The sequence below is a fragment of the Nomascus leucogenys genome, chromosome 16 (genome assembly GCF_006542625.1).
Source record: "Nomascus leucogenys isolate Asia chromosome 16, Asia_NLE_v1, whole genome shotgun sequence".
NCBI lineage: Eukaryota > Metazoa > Chordata > Mammalia > Primates > Hylobatidae > Nomascus > Nomascus leucogenys.
In genome coordinates, this window is record NC_044396.1 from 38,979,180 (window position 1) to 39,001,419 (window position 22,240).

The window sequence follows — 22,240 nt, forward strand, 5'->3', positions numbered from 1 at the left end:
AAGGACACGGCACCCAATCTGAAAGAACTCACAACAGCCAAAGTTTGTACAATTTGAGCAACAATATACATAACATAGCGTGTGTGTGTATACAGAGATATATATCCTATATATAGTATGTGTATAAACCTATAGACACCACATTAAATATAAAATAAATATACATGAATATGAATTCATACTGGTATAAAAATGATTATGAATATAAATATATGGCACAGGGGAATCTTCCTTGCAGAGGAATTCAAAATAATATATGTTGATATACCTCCTTTCAAGCAGTGGAGCTTAATATCACTACTTTTGAGTGTAGGTTGGACTTAGAGACTCACTTTCAAAGAATAAACTACACTAAGTGAGAAATAGTAACTTTATTTTTTATGTTTTTATTAATTTTTTAATTATACTTTAAGTTCTAGGGTACATGTGCACAATGGGCAGGTTTGTTACATATGTATACATGTGCCATGTTGGTGTGCCTCACCCATTAACTCATCATTTACATTAGATATATCTCCTAATGCTTTTCCTCCCCACGCCCCCCAACCCAGAATAGGCCCCAGTGTGTGATGTTCCCCTTCCTGTGTCCAAATGTTCTCATTGTTCAATTCCCACCTATGAGTGAGAACACGCTGTGTTTGGTTTTTTGTTCTTGTGATAGTTTGCTGAGAATGATGGTTTCCACCTTCATCCATGTCCCTACAAAGGACATGAACTCATCATTTTTATGGCTGCATAGCATTCCATGGTGTATATGTGCCACATTTTCTTTTCTTTTTATTATTATTATACTTTAGGTTTTAGGGTACATGTGAACAATGTGCAGGTTTGTTACCTATGTATCCATGTGCCCTGTTGATTTCCTGCACCCATTAACTCGTCATTTAGCATTAGGTATATCTCCTAATGCTGTCCCTCCCCACTCCCCAACCCCACAACAGTCCCCAGAGTGTGATGTTCCCCTTCCTGTGTCCATGAGTTCTCATTGTTCAATTCCCACCTATGAGTGAGAACATGCGGTGTTTGGTTTTTTGTCCTTGTGATAGTTTACTGAGAATGATGTTTTCCAGTTTCATCCATGTCCCTACAAAGGACATGAACTCATCATTTTTTACGGCTGCATGGTATTCCATGGTGTATATGTGCCACATTTTCTTAATCCAGTCTATCATTGATGGGCATTTGGGTTGGTTCCAAGTCTTTGCTATTGTGAATAGTGCTGCAATAAACATATGTGTGCATGTGCCTTGATAGCAGCATGATTTATATTCCTTTGGGTACATACCCAGTAATGGGATGGCTGGGTCAAATGGTATTTCTAGTTCTAGATCCTTGAGGAATCGTGACACTGTCTTCCACAATGGTTGAATGGTGGAATTAGTTTAAAGTCCCACCAACAGTGTAAAAATGTTCCTATTTCTTCACATCCTCTCCAGCACCTGTTTCCTGACTGTTTATGATGGCCATTCTAACTGTTATGAGATGGTATCTCATTGGAGTTTTGATTTGCATTTCTCTGATGGCCAGTGATGATGAACATTTTTTCATGTGTCTGTTGGCTGCATAAATGTCTTCTTTTGAGAAGTGTCTGTTCATATCCTTCGCCCAATTGTGGATGGGGTTGTTTGTTTTTTCTTGTAAATTTGTTTGAGTTCTTTGTAGATTCTGGATATTAGCCCTTGGTCAGATGAGTAGATTGCAAAAATTTTCTCCCATTCTGTAGGTTGCCTGTTCACTCTGATGGTAGTTTCTTTTGCTGTGCAGAAGCTCTTTAGTTTAATTAGATCCCATTTGTCAATTTTGGCTTTTGTTGCCATTGCTTTTGGTGCTTTAGACATGAAGTCCTTGCCCATGCCTATGTTCTGAATGGTATTGCCTAGGTATTCTTCTAGAATTTTTATGGTTTTACGTCTAACATTTAAGTCTTTAATCCATCTTGAATTAATTTTTATATAAGGTGTAAGGAAGGGATCCAGTTTCAGCTTTCTACATATGGCTAGCCAGTTTTCCCAGCACCATTCATTAAATAGGGAATCCTTTCCCCATTTATTGTTTTTGCCAGGTTTGTCAACGATCAGATGGTTGTAGATGTGTGGCATTATTTCAGAGGGCTCTGTTCTGTTCCATTGATCTATACCTCTGTTTTGGTACAAATACCATGCTGTTTTGGTCACTGTAGCCTTGCAGTATAGTTTGAAGTCAGGTAGTGTGATGCCTCCAGCTTTGTTCTTTTGGCTTAGGATTGTCTTGGCAATGTGGGCTCTTTTTTGGTTCCATATGAACTTTAAAGTAGTTTTTTCGATTTCTTTGAAGAAAGTCATTGATAGCTTGATGGGGATGTCATTGAATCTATAAATTCCCTTAGGCAGTATGGCCATTTTCACGATATTGATTCTTCCTATCCATGAGCATGGAATGTTCTTCCGTTTGTTTGTGTCCTCTTTTATTTTGTCGAGCAGTGGTTTGTAGTTCTCCTTGAAGAGGTCCTTCACATCCCCTATAAGTTGGATTCCTAGGTATTTTATTCTCTTTGAAGCAATTGTGAATGGGCGCTCACTCATGATTTGGATCTCTGTTTGTCTGTTATTGGTGTGTAAGAATGCTTGTTATTTTTGCACATTGATTTTGTATCCTGAGACTTTGCTGACGTTGCTTATCAGCTTAAGGAGATTTTGGGCTGAGACAGTGGGGTTTTCTAAATATACAATCACGTCATCTGCAAACAGGGACAATCTGACTTCCTCTTTTCCTAACCGAATACCCTTTATTTCTTTCTCCTTCCTGATTTCCCTGGCCAGAACTTCCAAAACTATTTTGGCTAGGAGCAGTGAGAGAAGGCATCACTGTCTTGTGTCAGTTCTCAAAAGGAATGCTTCCTGTTTTTGCCCTTTCAGTATGATATTGGCTGTGGGTTTGTCATAAACAGCTCTTATTATTTTGAGATACATCCCATCAATACCTAATTTACTCAGAGTTTTTAGCGTGAAGTGTTGTTGAATTTTGTCAAAGGCCTTTTCTTCATCTATTAAGATAATCATGTGGTTTTTGTCTTTGGTTCTGTTTATATGATAGATTACGTTTATTGATTTGTGTATGTTGAACCAGACTTGCATCCCAGAGATGAAGCCCACTTGATCATGGTGACTAAGCTTTTTGATGTGCTGCTGGATTTGGTTTGCCAGTATTTTACTGAGGATTTTTGCATCGATGTTCATCAGGGATATTGGTCTAAAATTCTCTTTTTTTTGTTTTGTCTCTGCCAGGCTTTGGTATCAGGATGATGCTGGCCTCATAAAATGAGTTAGGGAGGATTCCCTCTTTTTCTATTGATTGGAATAGTTTCAGAAGGAATGGTACCAGCTCCTCCTTGTATCTCTGGTAGAATTCAGCTGTGAATCTGTCTGGTCCTGGACTTTTTTTGGTTGGTAGACTATTAATTATTGCCTCAATTTCAGAGCCTGTTATTGGTCTTTTCAGTGATTCAACTTCTTCCTGGTTTAGTCTTGGGAGGGTGTATGAGTACAGGAATTTATCCATTTCTTCTAGATTTTCTAGTTTATTTGTGTAGAGGTGTTTATAGTATTCTCTGATGGTAGTTTGTATTTCTGTGGGATTGGTGGTTATATCGCCTTTATCATTTTTTATTGCTTTTATTTGATTCTTCTCTCATTTCTTCTCTATTAGTCTTGCTAGTGGTCTATCAATTTTGTTGATCTTTTCAAAAAACCATCTCCCAGTTTCACTGATTTTTTAAAGGCTTTTTTTTGTCTCTATATTCTTCAATTCTTCTCTGATCTTAGTTATTTCTTGCCTTCTGCTAGCTGTTGAATGTGTTTGCTCTTGCTTCTCTAGTTCTTTTAATTGTGATGTTAGGGTGTCAATTTTAGATCTTTCCTGCTTTCTCTTGTGGGCATTTAGTGCTGTAAATTTCCCTCTACACACTGCTTTGAATGTGTCCCAGAGATTCTGGTATATTGTGTCTTTGTTCTCATTGGTTTCAAAGAACATCTTTATTTCTGCCTTCATTTCGTTATGTACCCAGTAGTCATTCATGAGCAGGTTGTTCAGTTTCCATGTAGTTGTGCAGTTTTGAATGAGTTTCTTAATCCTGAGTTCTAGTTTGATTGCACTGTGGTCTGAGAGACAGTTTGTTATAATTTGTGTTCTTTTACATTTGCTGAGGAGTGCTTTACGTCCAACTATGTGGTCAGTTTTGGAATAAGTGTGATGTGGTGCTGAGAAGAATGTATATTCTGTTGATTTGTGGTGGAGAGTTCCGTAGATGTCTATTAGGTCTGCTTGGTGCAGAGCTAAGTTCAATTCCTGGATATCCTTGTCAACTTTCTGTCTCTTTGATCTGTCTAATGTTGACAGTGGGGTGTTAAAGTCTCCCATTATTATTGTGTGAGAATCTAAGTCTCTTTGTAGGTCTCTAAGGACTTGCTTTATGAATCTGGGTGCTCCTGTATTGGGTGCATATATGTTTAAGATAGTTAGCTCTTCTTGTTGAATTGATTCCTTTACCATTATGTAATGGCTTTCTTTGTCTCTTTTGATCTTTGTTGGTTTAAAGTATGTTTTATCAGAGACTAGGATTGCAATCCCTGCCTTTTTTTGTTTTCCATTTGCTTGGTAGATCTTCCTCTGTCCCTTTATTTTGAGCTTATGTGTGTCTCTGCACGTGAGATGGGTTTCCTGAATACAGCACACTGATGGGTCTTGACTCTTATCCAATTTGCCAGTCTGTGTCTTTTAATTGGAGAATTTAGTCCATTTACACTTAAGGTTATTATTGTTACGTGTGAATTTGATCCCGTCATTATATGTTAGCTGGTTATTTTCCTCATTAGTTGATGCAGTTTCTTCCTAGCATCAATGGTCTTTACAATTTGGCATGGTTTTGCAGTGGCTGGTACCGGTTTTTCCTTTCCATGTTTAGGGCTTCTTCCTTCAGGAGCTCTTTTAGGGCAGGCCTGGTGGTGACAAAATCTCTCAGCATTTGCTTGTCTGTAAAGGATTTTATTTCTCCTTCACTTTATGAAGATTAGTTTGACTGGATATGAAATTCTGGGTTGAAAATTCTTGTCTTTAAGAATGTCAAATGTTGGCCCCACTCTCTTCTGGCTTGTAGAGTTTCTGCTGAGAGATCCACTGTTAGTCTGATGGGTTTCCCTTTGTGGGTAACTGGACCTTTCTCTAGGGCTGCCCTTAACATTTTTTCCTTCATTTCAACTTTGGTGAATCTGACAATTATGTGTCTTGGAGTTGCTCTTCTCAAGGAGTATCTTTGTGGCATTCTCTGTATTCCCTGAATTTGAATGTTGGCCTGCCTTGCTAGGTTGGGGAAGTTCTCCTGGATAATATCTTGAAGAGTGTTTTCCAACTTGGTTCCATTCTCCCCACCACCTTCAGGTACACCAGTCAGATGTAGATTTGGTCTTTTCACATAGTCCCATATTTCTTGGAGGCTTTGTTCATTTCTTTTTACTCTTTTTTCTCTAAACTTCTCTTCTCACTTCATTTCATTCATTTGATCTTCAATCACTGATACCCTTTCTTCCAGTTGATCAAATTGGCTACTGAAGCTTGTGTATGCATCATGTAGTTCTTGTGCCATGGTTTTCAGCTCCATTAGGTCATTTAAGGACTTCTCTACACTGGTTATTCTAGTTAGCCGTTTGTCTATTCTTTTTTCAAGGTTTTTAGCTTCTTTGAGTTGGATTCAAACTTCCTCCATTAGCTCAGAGAAGTTGGATTGTCTGAAGTCTTCTTCTCTCAACTCATCAATGTCATTCTCTGTCCAGTTTTGTTCCATTGCTGGTGAGGAGCTGTGTTCCTTTGGAGGGAGAGAGGTACTCTGATTTTTAGAATTTTCAGCTTTTCTGCTCTGTTTTTTTCCCCATCTTTGTGGTTTTATCTACCTTTGGTCTTTGATGATGATGATGTACAGATGGGGTTTTGGTGTGGATGTCCTTTCTGTTTGTTAGTTTTCCTTCTAACAGTCAGGACTCTCAGCAGCAGGTCTTTTGGAGTTTTCTGGAGGTCCACTCCAGACCCTGTTTGCCTGGGTATCAGCAGCAGAGGCTGCAGAACAGCAAATATTGCTGAACAGCAAATGTTGCTGCCTGATCATTCCTCTGGAAGCTTTGTCTCAGAGGGGTACCCAGCTGTATGAGGTGTCATTCTGCCCCCTATGGGGGGGTACCTCCCAGTTAGGCTACTGTGGGGTCTGGGACCCACTTGAGGAGGCAGTCTGTCTGTTCTCAGATATCAAACTCCTGCTGGGAGAACCACTACTCTCTTCAAAGTTGTCAGACAGGGACATTTAAGTCTGCAGAGGTTTCTGCTGCCTTTTGTTCAGCTATGCCCTGCCCCCAGAGGTGGAGTCTACAGAGGCAGGCAGGCCTCCTTGAGCTGAGGTGGGCTCCACCCAGTTCGAGCTTCCAGGCTGCTTTATTTACCTACTCAAGCCACAGCAATGGCGGCACCCCTCCCCCAGCCTTGCTGCCACCTTGCAGTCTGATCTCAGACTTCTGTGCTACCAGTAGGGGCAGACTGACACCCCATACAGCCGGGTATTCCTCCGTGGGCGTGGGACCCTCTGAGCCAGGCATGGGATATAATCTCCCGGTGTGCCGTTTGCTAAGACCCTTGGAAAAGTGCAGTACTAGAGTGGGAGTGACCCAATTTTCCAGGTGCTTTCTGTCACCCCTTCCCTTGGCTATGAAAGGGAATTCCCTGACCCCTTGTGTTTCCTGGGTGAGGCGATGCCTCACCCTGCTTTGGCTCACACTCGGTGGGCTGCACCCACTGTCCTGCCCCCACTGTCTGACGTGCCCCAGTGAGATGAACTGGGTACCTCAGTTGGAAATGCAGAAATCACCTGTCTTAGTAACTTTAGACTAGAAAAACCCATCAGATGCCACTGTAACCAAGTGGGCAAGGTATATGTTACCAGAAATAAGTCCTGCCATTCCTCAAATAATGAAATAAGAACGATGTTCACCTCTGTGATATTCTTCACAAAAATCTTTAAACCTAGCCTAATCATGGGGAAGCATTGAACTGACCAAAATTGAGACCGTCCATAAATCACCTGGCCTATACTGATCACAACTATCAAGGTCATAGAAAACAAAACACCTGAACAAAATGCCATTGATTGGAAGCGACCAAGAAAACATGATGACTAAATGCAATGTGGTGTGTTGGATGAAATCTTGCAGTGAAAGAAGACATTAGTGGAAAAAAGGTAAAGTCTGAATATAAAGCCTATAGTTCAGTTCATGGCAATGTGGCAACATTAACCTGTTAATGGTTATGTAATTTGTTAAACTTAGAATAAAATGGGTGTAGGTTATAGAGTAATTCTGTGTACTATACTTACAACATTTTTCTAACTATGAAATTATTTCAAAGTAAAAATTCAATTGAAATAATTTTAAAATAGTTTGTGAAAGAATTAGATTTTTCTTTTACTCGAGATGAATTAATAGAGACCAAATTTGCTATCATGCTTGAAACAAAGTTGTAGTACTGCTGCATTTCAAAGCTCAAAATAAAACTACCTTGATTACAGGCACTATGGTCCTGTTGTAAAAATACAGAGAGATCATAGGAAAAGGATAGAGAGTACAAAATTAGACCCAGGTTCACATGATCAATTGGTTTTCATCTAAGTTGCAAAGGCAATTCATTAAGAAAAGGATTACCTAAAAACAACTGGTAGTAGAACAATTTGATATCCACAGTAAACAAAATTAATCTCAATGAGCAATTCAAAAATTAGCTAAAAGTGTACTAGAGAACTAATGTAAAAGTTAAAACCACAACAGTTATAGAAAAAAAATGGAAGAAAATATTTGTGACCTTTGGCTAGGCAAAAAAATTTTAAGTTACGACACTACAGAATTAAATGAGACAAAATCTTCTATAATGTCTAGAAATTCCCAAGTATTTGTAAATTAAGCTATGCACAGGAAACCACAAAATAAATTAGAAACTATAGATAATTTAAAGATAATAAATATTTGTAAGATGAAGCTTAGAGGGAAATGTATAGCCTTAATTTTTTATATTAGAAAGAAGAAAAGGTTTATGATAAAAATATCACCTTTCACTCTTTAGGGCCATCTGAAGAAAGATTTAATGTAATTCAAGGTAAGTTGAAGAAAACAAATAATAGAGGTAACAGAAAAGAAACATAAGATGGAAATAATAAAGACAAAAGTTGTTTGAAATGATGAACAAAACAAATAAATCTCTAGTTAGAATTGTAAAAGAAAATAAACAGAAAAATCACAATTTGTCAGAGCATCACCATGAATACTAGAGATATAGAAGTGTAAAAAGGAAAAAAAACACTATTCAGTAAAGAAAAAAAGGGCAAATGAAATGAAATTGAAAACTTTTATTGAAAAATAGAATCTGCTAAGACTAATACAAAAAGAGGAAATCTGGATAGCCTTATTTTGTTTAAATAAATGAAATTGAGACTTAAGACTTCATCCTTTGCCCCTATACACAAAACACCCCCAGGTACAGTTGGCTTCATTAGTCCACTCTATTGAAATTCAGGAAACAATTATACAAAACTTACACAAACTCTTTCACAAAATACAAGGAGAGGAAACATTCCCAATTTGTTGTACGAAATCAGTATGGCCCTGAATCCGACATTGTCAAGTGCTATAGCAGAATGAAAATGTATTAAAATTACGGACCTATAACACTTATGAACACGGATGCTAAAATATTTTATGAAATATTGTCAGATCTCATTCAGCAATACATAAAAGGATAACACATGTTGGCCACATAGATTTAGTCTAGAAATCCAGGATTACTTCAAAATACAAAAATCAATATATGTACTGATCAATATATGGCTGATATATATAATGTGCATCTATATGTATATATAGTTATATATGTATTAATATATATAGTTTAATGCATAACCTAAAATATAGGTTGGAATATGTGCATGTATTTCCTAGTTGTGCCCATGGACAAGATGTATCAAGAATAATAAAAATCATTGCTAAAAAGACAAATCAGCCCGTTAAAAATGGGCAAGTGCTCTGATCAAGCACCCAGGCATGCCACTAAAGAAGATGTACAAATTGTGAGTAAGTACATGAAAAAGCGCTGACATCATTATTAATCAAGTAAGTGGAAATTAAACCATCTTGGGCTACCACGTCACACCCACTAGAACAACTGAAAGGAGAAAGACTGGCAATACCAAGTGTTGTTAAGGATGTTGAGCAACTGAACTCACAAGCACCGTGAGAAATGTAAAATCGTATAGTGCTTCCATTTCCAAGAGGAATAAAATCAAGTGTTCATAGCAGTTTTTCATATCTAAATTGAAACTTCACAAAATTCTCATGATCAAATGAATAGATAAGCAAATGGTTTTATATTTATGCAATGATAGCTACTCAGCAATACAAAGAATGGAATACTGATGGATGCAAAAACAGAGCTGAATCTCAATCAAGGAAGACTAGACAAAAATAGATATTGATATCTATAGATGTATGGACACTTCTATCTGTCTGTATATAGATATTTAGACTAATAGCTGTGATAGTATTTCATTTGTTTGCTTTCTAGGTAAATTAATCTATGATGATGAAAATCAGAAGAGTGACTGTGCCTGAGTGCTATAGAAATGTTCTGTATCTTGATCAGAGGAGTGGTTACAAAGCTATATGGGTTTGCTAAAACTCATCAAACTGTGTCTTTCATATATGAGTATTTTATTTTGTTTAAATTATTCCCCAATAAACACTTGTATTTAATGCTTACTTGATAATTCTTTAAAGTAAATCTGAATATAAAAATACATATTAGTATACACGAAATACATATTATTCAAAAAAGGAAGGAGGTTAAATATTAGAGCAGCAAAAGCCTTTAAGAAAATTTTAAATTATAGAATTTCCCTGAGCTTGCAGATAGGGTATTATTGGATGCCAAAATAAAAATGTAATATTTAGGACTTTTCATTATAAATCATAAAAATGGAGGTAAAATTCAGGAATTCAGCCAAGGAAACAAAACAATTTACACCTTCTTGAGATTGCTACTGGTGCTTTGTTTACAGCACTGAGACATTCCTGTCTTGCACATTCATAGAAATGAAAATCAATCCATAGAATCGAGAATGTTATAAAAGTAGGTACCAAAGGTAGACAGAAGTTAACTTTTTCAAACATTTCTAAAGAAATGTTCATTGACAGATAAAAGCAATAAGTGGTTGTTAGTTTCAGTTAAGTTAAATGTATATTTTCTTTTCCCAGGGCATTCCTGACTTATGTCAACTGTCGTGGCAAATTATTAATACCTCTTCCTATCAGTCTCCCAAGTGACATTGTTTGCGTGGCAAATTCCATGATCATCTTAGTTTGGGAGATCTGGTACATTTGGACAAGATAAGCACTTTTGGTTCATTTCTTCTACTAAGCAGTAAAGGGTTCTCTTCCCATTATCAGGTTCATATTATGATAGATCCATGATATCCAAGGCTTTCTTGATATTTTAATGTCACATGGCTGGAATTTTAGAAAATTCTTGAATTTATATGAAGTCTATTCATCTTTCACATATGTAGTCTTATTTTTAGCCCTTCTCTTAGGAAATAAAAAACAGATTGTACCCATGTACAAAGTAGCTTCTTGGGTGGGTTCTCAATACTTTTTAAGTATAGGAAGACGGCCATCAGAGAGCACTGGGGAGAGTCCCCAGGGATTGACAATACTCAGTGGATGCCATGCCTATGATCATGGAGCACACACAGGACTTCTATTTAGAATAACAGGGTAATAGTATTAACCTCAATTTAATAAAAACAATTTTAAATTCAAAATAGGAAGTCAAAGTTTGTTAGTTTTCAACTATGCAATTATTGAATACCTGCAGACATTTTCCTATTTTTCCATGTTGATTTATGTAGCTGGAGTTCATTATTTTTTTCTGTTGTAATCAACCTTCCATTGCAGTAATACTGCATAATTTGTTTCTCTATTCTTTATTATATTAACATAACTTTTAATTGATTCAGTTTTTTGCTGTGATAAAGATGCTTTGGTGAACAGACATTCTGGTATGCCTTGATGCACATGTGTAAGAGGATTTTTGTTTTTTAAGGGTACATATCTGGTGATAGAATTGCTGAGACCTTGGATATAGACAACTTTAACTTTAATAAATAATACTAGTCTATTTTCCACAATTATTTTACCAATTTATGTTCTTACTAGAGTTTACAAACCAGTTGCTCCTCTTAGTCTCAAGCATTTATTGTCTGCATTTGTTTCTAATTTGATGGTTGAATAACGTGCTGTGAACAGAATATGCCTTTGCCTGATAACTAGCGGCCACTGAGCGCTTTTTGATGATGACCGGATGTTTGGGTTTTTTCTCTTCTAAAATGCTTGTTCCTGTCTTGGCTCCATTTTTATATTGGATTATTTGACTTTTTTCTTTATTGACTTTTAGAAGGTTTTTGACTATTTTAAATATTCCTTTTTTTTCACTTGTAATTTGTTGCAGTTATGTTCTATGAGTTTGTTACTAAACTCTTTAGGTCTGCGATAAACTAGTCTTATTTTCTGTCCACTTGAGGCAATACTTTCAAACATTAGATTTTACGTTTCCTGGTTTTACCAAATTTCTGCAATATAAATTATCTTATTCCTATTATTTGCCTACTGCTGGCTTAGGACAGGTTTAGGCATTAGCCTTCTAAGCAAGTTACTCATCACCCATCAGATTTTAAACTTCCAAAACTTTGTTGTGTCCTCTCCTGTTCTTTGCAATTATTTTGTGTTTTTCTAGTCTCTTTACTGTAATCTCAATGATATTTTGGTCAACGGAAAAAGTAAAATGTGAGTCTTTACTATTTTATCATGTTTATATAGAGAATATTTTCACTATTTGACATGTATATCAAAAAAGGAAATAAAATAGTAGTGATTGTTTTGCAGCTTCCATGAAACTAAAAGCCATGTGTGTGTACTTGAGTATTTGACTCTCTCAGCAATTTTATTCAGTACCTGAGCCTAGTGTTTCTATGGCGTGTTCACAGGCATCCTCTCATTCTACCCTTATTCATTTGGCCCCATTGGTATTACAGGTTCCATTATATATGAGAAGGAATCACAGTTCAAAAACCTTAATTATCTTGTTCTGGAGTACCACCAGCAAAGCAGTTGAAGAAATTAAACCAAGTTCTTCAGAATCCACCTGCAGCTCCCTCTCCTACTGAAAAATATACTCAATTACCTAAGTTGGGCCTTTACCTGGTAGACTTAAACTGGGAGCAATTTTAATTCAGAACGATAAAACAGTAGCAAACTCTGCTTGTTTGATATTTATGCAGGACAACATATTGAGTAATGTGTTTGTTGGTTTTTCTAATAAAAGGAGGATATGCTCTTGGGCATTGCACTTAATTTTCTATGCAGTTTGTGTCTCACCTTCTGAGAAAAATTTACTAATCTTTAGGGTTGGAAGAACTATTTCTAGATAATACTCACCTGGAGCCTTATGGAATTGAATTCAATTTCTGACACATAAACGTTGTTACAGCAAATAGACTTTCAATAATATCTGAAATTTTTGTGTTAAAGGGATGATACAAACAATATCTATTCTAATCGTAACTGGTAACCTTTTGTTGACTTTTGAGATGAATTTGAAAGGGAAAATGCTATTGCTTTGAAACGATTACCTCTTTCCAGGAAGAAAAACTCTCAGTTTTCTTAAAGGGTCGTATGGATTGCTCAAGATTAGTCCTCATCACTTAGAAGCATGGACATTCTTTTGCTTTTTTGTGCTTTCATTCTATATCACAACTAGGATGCCTTCTAAGATTTACATTTTGTTGTGAATGAAATGTAAATTAAATAACATAGTGTATTAGTAAATTTCCCTGAATAACAAGGCATGTGATTTGTGATCTCTCTGAGTTATATTTCTGAAATCTCCCTTAGAAACACTATGCATAGCTAATTATTGCCTTATGATGTATCTTATGGATTTTAAACCTGAAGTCATACTTATATCAGCTTATTTGATACTCACAGGGCTCTTGTAGAAGCACAGAATAGCTGTAGTACATTTTTGGGAGCACAGAACTTTGGCATAGAACATAGACTGTAGAGAATACTTTTTGGAGGAGTTCTGAAAACAACTGGACACAAGCCTGGAAGAAGAATAGGAGTCTGAGAAGTGTGGGGAAATGGGAGTTCAGGCAGACACAGCCACCAATGAGAGGGACCACTTCTGCAAAGAGAGGATTTCATATTTAGAGAATGGCAATGACTTTGGAATAGTAATAGAGAAGATGATATTTTAATGTCAAGACTCACAGATAGATCATTAAGGACAGTGAATATTATTCTAAATGATACTGATTGTGTCCTGAAGATGATGATGATCCATGAAAGAACTTATTGTTGAAGAATCACATGATCATATAAGTTGAAAGTTTATGTTTCAAAAAGATGACTTCAGCAGCAGCGCATAGAACAAATCAGGGATTTTATATGGAACAAATCAGGGATTTTATATGGAACACTATATGATCAGTTTTTCATGATTATGGAAATCTAAGCAAGGAAAAATAACTGGATAAGCCAAATGAGGTAGAAAGACTTAACGAAAGTACACAGTTGTTAAATTAATTGGAGATTTTAGTAGAACTTGACCCATTGATTGTATAGGGCCAAAGTGAAGGAAGAAATCAAATATGAAGTTCAGTTTCATGGCTTAGGGCATGGGAGTTGTGATGATACGATTAATAGATTACATGGAAAAACAGGCATGTTTTCATGGGGAAAGGCTAACTTTCAGTGTCAATGTGCTGATTCTAGGGACTTTCCAAGAGGACCTGATAGTGTGTGGTGCATGTGTTGTGTGTGGTGTATGTGTTGTGTGTTCTGTATGTGTAGCTGGAGTTCAGAGAAATCTCTGGCCCAGAGATAGAATCAGTGATTGGCCCTTGAGTACATGAGGTAAGTATAGATTTGAAAGCCCTAGTCTAGTGAGGGAAGCATTCCCACAAAAAAGGTATGGAAGAATCAGAAAAAAACAAACAAACAAAAAAAAAAACACCCAGTCAAAACATCCTGGATAGCAGCAATATTTAAGGGGCAAAAGGAAAGACCACAAATTAGGTTAAGAGATAATTGTCTTTAAAAAAGCACAATTCATTCCCTATTTTGCATTAATAAAGCATATAATCTTAGACAAGCATTCAAAATCCTTCACAACCTGGCCTAAACTGCTTTTAGAAGAATGAAAGAGAGGGGAATGATATTTAGGGAAAGAGAAAGAGAAGAGGAAGGAGGAAGAGCAAGACAGAGAAGAGATGCTGTGTGATTTGTGGTTGAATTGAATTGCACAGTGTCAGGGAAGGTGGAGAGCTTGACTTGACTGCCTCTTGCTTGGCAGGACAAAACAAGGAACTGAGATAGAATTAGTCACCCTGGTTCTTGTCAGAGCAGCTCTGTGAATAACCTAACAGCAGGGAAATAGTGTCACGAAGCCAATGGGAAGTGAGGCTGCCCAGAGTGAACCCGGCAGCCCGCTGGCTATAAGAAAGCACCGGCTGTGCGCGGTGTCTCATGCCTGTAATCCCAGCACTTTGGGAGGTTGAGGCGGGCGTTATCACGAGGTCAGGAGATGGAGACCATCCTGGCTAACACAGTGAAAACCCGTCTCTACTAAAAATATAAAAAATTAGCAGGGCCTGGAGATGGGTGCCTGTAGTCCCAGCTACTTGGGCGTCTGAGGCAGGAGAATGGTGTGAACCAGGGAGGCGGAGCTTGCAGTGAGCCGAGATCACGCCGCTGCACTCCAGCTGGGCGACAGAGCGAGACTCCACCTCAAAAACACAAAAACAAAAAAAAAAAAAAAAAAAAAAAAGAAAAAGAAAAAGAAAAAACGAAAGCACCATTTCCTAGCAGAACTTCATCCTCCATCATACTTCCCTTCGTTAGCCCGCTGGATCTCCCACTGAGGCGCTATCTAATCTAGGACGTCAGGATAGGAAGGGGTATTTACGTCACATGTGTGAAGCTGAATCCTCTCTCCTAATTGACATCAGCCTGGCCATTCCTCGTGATTATGCAGTGACGTGTTCTGCTCCTGCCATCTGCCCCCACTGCTGTTCCTGGAGGTAAACATAACCGGGCTATCCCAGCTTCAGAGCATGCTCCTCTTACTGTCTCATGGGAGCCTGGACCCAGAAACTTTCTCGCATATTCTATAGCAAGGCACAGCCGAGATCACCATGAAATCCTTAGGAAGCCTTTCTAACGCTCAGGGCAAACAGAAGGGGATGGTATCTGGTGTCATGTGGCTGCTTCCAGGATTCACGGTTCCAGTCTTTTCTCATGGAGTTGCTAACTACCTGCTCCCATACGCAACTGGCTAAGTCCCAGTTCACTCTTCAGAAGAGAGGCCTCTCCCTTCACCCTCCAGAGAGGCCCTTTCTGGTCTCTCAACTCTAGATTCTATCAACTGGGAAGAAAGCAACTCTCCTCAACTCAGCCGGTTATTCCACCGCCCCTTAGTGAGACAGACTTCGTTTCACCCACAGAAACTAAATCCCATATTCTCTAGTTTTAAATTTTGAAAAATGTCTACTTAACCATAACCTATAACCTATTGATTAGAAGACGACTTTTCTGTGTCCCTTTTACTGTTGCTTCTGAGTATTCCAAAATATAATTTTTCCAAAATTTAGATCTTCCAGTTAGAATTCCAAGTCTTTTTTTTTAATGGACAAACTAAGTATTACAAATTTCTCTTCAGGAATTTTCTTTTTTTTAGACAGAGTCTTGCTCTGGCGCCAGGCTGGAGTGCAGTGGCACGATCTCGGGTCACTGCAACCTCCGCCTCCTGGGTTCACGCCATTCTCCTGCCTCAGTCTCCCAAGTAGCTGGGACTACAGGCGCCCGCCACCACGCCCGGTCAATTTGTGTATTTTAGTACACAACGGGATTTCACCATGTTGGCCAAGATTGTCTCCATCTCCTGACCTCGAGGTCTGGCCGCCTCCGCCTCCCAAAGTGCTGGGATTACAGGCGTGAGCCACCACACTTGGCCCATGAATTTTTTAGTAAAATTAATTTGCTTTTATAATAGAAGATTATTTAGACTGTAGTTTAAAATTCTAAATGCAAAATGACAAGTTTAAGAATTCAAAAATATCACTTGTTGGACCCTACCCTTTCAAGATAATGACTACATCTTTACAATTGCTGCCTTTAGCACTGCAAATTATTGAACTGACAGACTGAAATCTGGGTTTGATCTACCTCTTATATTTGCTTTTTCCTCTTGTCTCTCTTCCATTTTAATATTCCTATTGATCTCAGAGACTTTGATAGAAAGACACAGAATCTTTTATTTTTTTTTTTTTTTTTTTTTTGCTATCCATCATCACAGGCTTGCTAAATATGCTTAAACTATGGTCAGAAGTAAAAATGAACAGAAAGCTAATTTTTCACAATGCTTGTCTGAAATGGTTAAGGAGAATAGAACATTACTCTGCTGCTATTCAGATGCTTTGCCATGGCTGGTACAGCGTGATGCACAGTTACAAAGAACTTTGCGTATGAACATGTTCTGTTCCAGTATCAAATTCTGAAAGAGGATTGCTTTTTTCCAGAGAACTGGCAATTCTCCATTGACAAGCATGAACAGTGGATAACAAAGCAAACCTTGTTTACTGGTACTTATTCATTTAAAGCTCTATCAGACAATCTGACTGAAATGATAGTTTGGTTCTGCAAAATCAAAAGATATTTAAAAGCAGATAGGTTTTTAAGTAGATAATTTTTAGTGATCACATTTTAAATTACTAGGGGATATTTGGTTGCAACTCTTTTTGTGCATACAACATATTACATGTCATAATATAAATTTCACTTATTTATTTGTCCCTCGTTTTCTTTCCTTGCTACATTCACAGACTCTAGAAGAGCGCAAGGTCCCTAATATGCACTCAAATATGCAGTGAATGTGTAAATAGAAGTAACTCTTCCAAATATGCAACTCTTATGTTAACAGTTTGGAAACTCTTTGGAAAAAATATTATCTCCAACTATGAATTCTACTGCTAAATACTTATTATGCTTCTTGGCTTTATTAAATGGTATGGCTATACAACATCAGAAGATAAAGTTCATTCTTCTGAATATTAGTTTAACATTATGGTCAAAGAATGAGTCATCCCTTATTTATAGGTTTTCAAATTTGCTTTTAGCTTATTTTATGTATGGCATAAATTAAGACAATAGTGACTCTAACTCATAGAAACTATGCTTCCCCCTCCCCAGCAGGAAAAATAATCTTTTGTCTCCCACACATACACAAAAAATGTTGAATTAAGTGTCAGGTGTTTATAATATTTTGGATAGAACAGTGTTGAGTTCTGCTTTGATGAGCTTCACAGGCATAGCTTTGCTTACTGAAAAGAGAGCAGTTGGCTTAATATTGCTCTATTTAATTAAGTGAGGTCAATTTAACTTAACATTTAGTCTCCATCCCCAGCCAGAGATTCCCATTCACCTTGCCCCAGCAAGTTGTCAGAGTGAGAAAATATTAATTTTCTATATCACAGTGCAGTCAGTGACAAGGATGAGGCTTTAGCAAACTGTTGTATGGATGTACAGAAATCATTTTTGCAGGTATTGATTTATTCAAGCAAGAATCAGGAAAATGTCAAAATGTATCCAAAAATTATTTTGTGTCCTTTATCCTGATGTTTGCTGTAGAGTTTTTTCATCCTTGTACGCATCTGCAGATAGAGCTTTTATATCTGGAAAGAGTACAATTGAGTTAATATTGCTTAATTTAAGTGAAACAATTAAATTTACATCATCCTCAGCCAAGGACACTCATCTACCATGTTCTGCATATTATCTGCTTGAAAATTGCTGCCATTATGGCCATGCCATTTTTATTTTCCTTTTTCAGTGATTTACAACTATAATTTTCAGATAGTAACAGAAACCCTGGATTGGAAAACCTTAGTGTTTCCTGAAAATATAGAGATATGTGTATATACATACATTTGTCAATAACCAATAGGTATTACTAGTTGAACCTAAAGCGGCATTGTAACTTAAATGTCATCCAATTATGCTAAATAAAAATATTTCTGAAATTAGGAAAGCAAAAGAGTCTGTTTCTAAATCAACTTTTCCTATATGTCACTGAGGTATTGAATCTTGTATATGTAAAACCTTTCATATCACATTCCTTCAAATCACATTGACCTCTCTGGATCGTGATTATATGTAATAGTCCTGATAAGAGAGTATATTTGGCCAAGTGTGGTGGCTCATGCCTATAATCCCAACACTTTGTGAGGCTTTGGCAGGCAGATTGCTTGAGCCCCGAGTTTGAGACCAGCCTGAGCGACAGAACAAAACCTCATCACTACAAATATCTATCTATCTATCTATCTATCTATCTATCTATATCCAAAATACAAAAATTGGCCAGACATGGTGGCATGTGCCTGTAGTCCTAGCTATTCAGGAAGCTGAGATGGGAGGTTCCTGTCAGCCTGGCAGTTCCAGGTTGTAGGGAGTCATGATCACACCACTGGACCCCAGCCTGGGCAAGTTTGCAAGATTCTATCTCAAAAAAAAAAAAAGAAAAGTAAAGAAAAAAAGAAAGGAATAAAGTAAATTTGTTTCACTCAAGTATTATTTTGAGAGAGATTTAGAAAGCCATTAATTAGTTTACATATCATTATGATTTTTTCTAATAATTTAAAAATTACCTTAGATAAGTATTATTATAAAATACATGATTACTTAATGAAGGAATCTAAATTTTAACTTATAATTTGATGTTATATGGCTACTTCTTGTGCTTTCTCTTATTGAAATGTAAAAATATAATTTAATTACAATTCCTTTAATTTGTATAATAACACTTAAGCAAGTTAAATAATTTAGTAATCTTTTTCTAAAATGTTTAATATTTCCCAGCTTCCTGAAAAAAATCTACACATCTTTAGGAAGGACCATATTTGTGAAAAATTATAATTCCCAACTATTAATTCTATTGCTACATACTTCATACAAACACAAACCAGTTTACATTGTTAACATAAAGACAATCAAATGTAAATAAGGCCACAAAGTGTAGATTTACTATTAAGACGAAGTCATTCCATTCCTTATATTACTGCCATTAAGTAACAATTTGTTTTTTTCTCTAATAGTAAAGAATATATGTACCTCTCGTCTGAAGATATGCACACACAAACACATAAACAAAGTATAGAGTATAAGATGCATTTTTCTTGTTTTACTTTAGTATAATAGTTGACAAAGACAAAACCTTAACACATCTGTGTGTGTATACATGTATATGCATGTGTATATATATATGTGCATATATATGTTATAAAGCATATTAATACCAAAATAATCTGTGAATCTATTACCCAATATAAGAAGTGTAGCACGAAAACTGTAGTACACATGGTTTTTACTATATTTGTATTTTATTCTATTTTCCTTTAAGAGATAACACTAGTTGAAGTTATATTCAACATTTCCTTTACTTTTTAAGAAACTTTTAAGATTTTAATTAATCATAATTTCTAGAAAGTTGCAAAGAAATGTACAGAGAGATGCTGTGTACCCTTCACCCAACTTCTCCCAAATTTAACATCTTGCATAACTGCACTACCTGATTACGAAAAGCAGGAAACTGACCTTGGTACAACCCACAGAGTTATTCGGTTACACGTGCACTCGTTTGTATGTATATGTCACTTTTTCATATGTATATTTCTGTGAAACTTCCATCACAACTAAGATATTTAACTTATTAAATAATATGCCAGGCAGAGTGATTGTTTCACATTTTTATATAGATGAGGAGCGTTTTAAAACACTTATTTTCTTTCTGTAACTTTTCCATCATTGTCACTTGTGGTTGATTTGTTTTCCTCAGTGATATTTGTGTTTCAGGGTTTTCAATGAACAATAATTTCAATGAATAATGATTTATTTCACAAAAAGACATCATAGGGCACACAGATGGTATGTTGTATCTATATTAAAAGACTTTGAATAACTGGCATCAATAATGTATTTTTAAAACTCACATGTATACTCTTATATTTCACACTTAAATTTTCCAGTTAAATTCCTAAGTTAAAAATGAAGTTCAACTTCTGCTTCTGAGAAAACTGGAGTAGAAGCAATTCTGCTTCTTCCTCCCACTTAAATGCAACTTAATATCTTGGAAATAACATAGAGAAAAACGTATAAAGACCTAGAAAGGGAGAGAGAAGACAGCCCACTCTTAGGGAGCTCAGAACTGGGAAGAACATGGTGGCAAGAGCCCTGGTATTTCTTATTTGCCTCACATATTCCAGTTGGATAGAAACTTAAAATCCCTCCTTTATTCTAGTTCCTTGTTAAGTAGTACATTGATTAACCTACCATTTTTAGATTTTTATTTACTTCATTAGCTGTAGTGAACTCTTCTTTGGACTGCCTGTGTTTTGGTTTGTAGTTTTTATTCGATTTCTTCATTTCCCTCACAGTGTTACGTTAAAGCCTCTGCAGAGGTCCCAACTAGGAGCTGAGTGTAGCGGCTTGCACTTGTAATCCCAGCTACTTGGGTGGTTGAGGCAGGAGGATCACTGGAGCCAAGGAGTTAGAGGCTACAGTGAGTTATGCACTGAGTGTTGCACCCACTGCACTCCAGTCTGGATGACAGAGTGAGACCCCATCTGTAAAATAATAATAATGAAGTAAAAATAAATGGGTAATCGTGGAAATGAGGGTGGTAAATATGTAAACAGAAGACTCATCTAGCCATTGAACTTCCTTTCCCTTTTTGCTCTTCATATTTGCACCTGGGGCTGTAAGAGTGGTGCTTTGGACATTGTATTCTAGTTCTAATGTCCGCTCACCTCTGTGGCTATAGAGACCAGGAGCGAACAAGCCTCAGTGAAGATAGCATGTTGTTCTTTAAGTAATGTCAGTACTTTCACATCTCAACATTGCTCCTGTGGAACAAGGTTACATTTTTTTTTAATTCAAGAGGCTTAATGTGTACTTATTATTTCATAAATAAAACCCATCACATACATCTATATAAAATAATAAATAAATGGAGAAAATCAGATTAGTCTAAAATTATTTCACATAAAATAAGGAAACAACCTGTGAAAAAACTTAAAGATATGATAATGATTCCAGTGCAATTAACATTATTTTGACATAATATCTAATTCCAAACTCCTTACCATATAAATTAAAAAAAATCTGGAATCACATGTATGACATGTGTGGGGATACGGTAATAACAGAGTGAGGCATAAGATTTATCTCGTGTATTGGTTATCTATTGCTGCATAAAAACATGTAGTGAACTTAGTCATTTAAAATAGTACTCCTTTCTTTCCTCATGGTTTCCATAGTCCGAAGTGCAGGCAGGACATATTCAGATTGATTCTATGCACAGTCTCAAAATGCTACAATCGTAGTGTCATCCAGGCTGTGTTCGCATCTGGAACTCAGGAGTTCTACCAAGCTTGTTGAGGTTTGTGGCAGAATCCAGTTCTTTGCATTTCTAGGACTGAGGTCCCCACATTCTTGCTGCGTGCTGGCCAAGGGCTGCTCTGGGTTCCTAATGACCACTTCCTGGAGGACTTGGGCATGCAACCATCTCCACAGGGCAGCTTCCCTCTTCCAAAGGCACAGGAGGATCTGTCTCAGCTTGATCCTCTGACCCTTTGTAGGAGCTCCCACTTGATCAAGTCTGGCCACCCAGTTAATCTCTTTCCAACTGATTAACTCAAAATTGACTGATTTGGGAGCTGACAGCTACGAAATCCTTCCACCTTTGTCATCTGATGGAATCTTATCACAGGAGTGAAATCCACAACTGCCACAAGCCCAGACCACAGCCAAGGGGCATTTCAGGGGCAAGAATCTGGGGGCCATCTGTATTAGTCAGGGTTCTCTAGAGGGACAGGACAAATATGAAATATATATATATATATATATATATATATATATATATTTCCTTTTACATATATATAATTACAAATATATATACATTTCCTTTTACATATATATAATGACAAAAATATATATATATATTTCCTTTTACATATATATAATGGGAGTATATTAAGTTGCATTAACTCACACAATCACAATGTCCCACAATAGGC

At 36.7% G+C, this 22,240-nt stretch overlaps 1 protein-coding gene across 4 annotated transcripts in view; it reads left to right on the forward strand.

Moving 5' to 3' along the window:
• Window positions 1-22,240, forward strand: part of SNTG1 (syntrophin gamma 1) — an 858,007-nt gene that overhangs the window by 237,066 nt on the left and 598,701 nt on the right. The window contains exon 1 of one of the 4 annotated variants that reach the window (XM_030795197.1): window positions 16,467-16,753. The exons of the other annotated variants lie outside the window; for them this stretch is intronic. The gene's annotated coding sequence lies outside the window, so the exon portion shown is untranslated. Of the gene's footprint in view, window positions 1-16,466; window positions 16,754-22,240 lie in introns of those variants that run through there. 4 annotated transcript variants of the gene reach the window in all.